This window comes from Elephantulus edwardii, unplaced genomic scaffold (assembly GCF_000299155.1).
Source record: "Elephantulus edwardii isolate Elephantulus edwardi_28Jun2011 unplaced genomic scaffold, EleEdw1.0 scaffold00371, whole genome shotgun sequence".
Lineage (NCBI taxonomy): Eukaryota > Metazoa > Chordata > Mammalia > Macroscelidea > Macroscelididae > Elephantulus > Elephantulus edwardii.
In genome coordinates, this window is record NW_006400121.1 from 1,451,180 (window position 1) to 1,454,066 (window position 2,887).

The window sequence follows — 2,887 nt, forward strand, 5'->3', positions numbered from 1 at the left end:
TACAATAACTTGCTATGCAGCAGAGGGCTGGATAGGGATGATAGTAGGAGAATGGATGCCTTTGAGCTGTGGTGTTGGAGAAGAGTATTGAATATACCATGGACTGCTGAAAGAACAAATAGGTTCATCCTGGAGAGGGTGAGGCCAGGCTGCTTCCTTGGAGGCAAGGATTCTTTAACTCCGTCTGACGTACTTTGAACATGTTGCAAGGAGGGTCCAGTCCTTGGAGAAGGACATCATGCTTGGTAGAGGAACAGCACAGGAGAGGAAGACCCTCGGTGAAATGGATTGATTCAGAGACTGGGATAGTGGGGGTAGGTGTGCTGGATACAATGAGATTGGCACAGGATAGAGCAGGGTTTAGAGCTGCTGAACATAGGGTTGCTATGAGTTGCAGGCGACTTGATGACACATTATAACAACAGCTTTAGAAATGCAGAGTGATTTCTTCCCTTTTTATTCTTCCAATTCTAGCTGTCTGCACATTCCATTCTAATACTTTGCTTTGTCCTCCCAGGCTGCCCTTTGATATCTTCTGTTTAGTTCTAATTTAGGCATGTTTTCCTTTTGTTTTGGCTTCTCGATGGTCCAGTGTAATTTTTAGAGTCTCTTCTGACATTCATTTTGATTTTTTATTTCCCTTCTGTTTTCATAATCATCTTTTGCTTTCTTCATGGATGATATCCTTGATAACATCCCACAATCATTGGTTTTCAATGCCTCAAACCTATTCCTAAGATGATCTTGAAATTCAGATGGAATTGATTAAAGATCATATCTTGGTCTTGTGGATTTATTTTCATTTTCTTCGGCCTTAATTTGAACTTGCACATGAGTAATTGGTTGTCTGATCCACAGTTTGCCTCTGGCTGAGTTTTGACTGCTGCTAATGAGCTTTTCTAAGGATTTCTTCCACAAATGATCTGGTTCCTATGCAGCCTATCAGGTGAGATCTATGTGTAAAGTCATCATTTGTGTCTTTTAGAAAATAGTATTTGCAATGAATAAATCATTGTATCACCAAACCCACCTTTTCTATGGCATCAGGATTGGTGGAAGATCTATCAACAATCTACGTTATGCAGATGACACAACCCTGCTTGCTGAAACTGAGGAGGACCTGAAGCACTTGCTGCAGAGAGTCAAGGAGTGCAGCCTTCAATTTGGATTGAGGCTCAATGTCAAGAAGACGAAGATTCTCACCACTGGGCCAATTGGCAGCATCAGGATGGACGGTGAAGAGACTGACTGAGATTGTTCACAGCTTTAGTTTGCTTGGCTCCACAGTCAACATTCTTGGCCCCAGCAGCCAGGAAATTAAAAGACATATTGCGATGGGAAAATCTGCTGTTAGGGACCTCTCCAAAGTACTGAAGAGCAATGGGGTGTCTCTCTGGAGACTAAGGTGCGTCTGATGGTCTTTGCAATCATTTGTTATGCATCAGAGAGTTGGAAAATGACTAGGGAGGATAGAAGGAGAATTGATGCCTTTGAGCTGTAGTGCTGGAGAAGAGTATTGAGTGTACCAGGGACTGCCAAGAAAACAAACAGATTCATCCTGGAGAGGGTTAAACCGGACTGCTCCTTGGAGGCAAGGATTCTGGGGCTTCGTCTGACATACATTGGACATGTTGTAAGGAGGGACAGGTCCTTGGAGAGGGACATCATGCTTGGGAGGGTGGAGGGACAGTGCAGGACGGGAAGACCCTCTATGAGGTGGATTGATACAGTGACTGGGATAATCGAGATGGGTGTGTCAGAAGCAGTGCAATTGGCACAAGATATAACAGGGTTTAGGACTGCTGTACATAGGGTTGCTATGAGTTGCAAGTGACTCGACAGCACATGACAACAAATATAACAACAATCCTTTCTTCATTGCTTCCCACTTTTGCATTCAAGTCATCAATTATCATTAACACATCTTGATTGCATGTTCAGTCAATTTCAGACTACAGATTTGGTAAGCATTCTCAATTTCTTCCTCTTTAGTTCAAGATGTAATCCTTATCTTTTATGGTGTTTTTCATCCTGACACCTATTTCATCAGAGGCAGCAATACTAATCTCTGATAAAATAGACTTCAGGTTGAAAACCACCATAATAGGTAAGGAAGGGCACTATATAACGATTAAGGGCACAACAGACCAAGACATAATCTTGGTCAATATCTATGCAGCAAATAATAGACCTGCAAAACACATAAAACAGACTTAAAGGAAAAAATAGAGACCATAACAATAGTGGTAGGAGAATTTAACCATACGATAGGTCAACTTGGAAGAAATGTAACAAAGATGTAGAAAATCTAAACTATTCAATCAAGCAATGCTACCTTGTGGATATATTCAAGGTAATGCACCCAAGTAAAAGGCACTTTACTTTCTTCTAAAGTGTAATCTCCAGAACTGATCACATATTAGAACACACATTAAGGCCCAAAACACTGAAGTAATTGAAATAATAAAAAACTATTTTTAGACCATGATGACATAAAACTAGAAATTAAGGACAAGAGGGAAAAGCTTACAAAACCAACCACATGGAAGCAAAATAATACCCTGTTAGAACAAGAATGGGTTATAGAGGAAATAAAAAATGAAATAGTTCCTCAAAACAAATGATAATAAAGATACAACATACCAAAACCTCTGGGACACCGTTAAGGCAGTCCTCAGGCGAAAGTTACATAAATAACAACTTTAAAAAACAAATCAAACCAAACAAACAAACAAACAAACAACAACCAAAGACAGAAGTAAAATTAATGACCTAATTAAACACATCCATCCAATAGAAAAAGAACAATCTTTTTGATAAAGCGCCATACTGCTGTCCACAGGGGTTGCACCATTTTACACTCCCACCAACAGTGAATCAGGGTTCC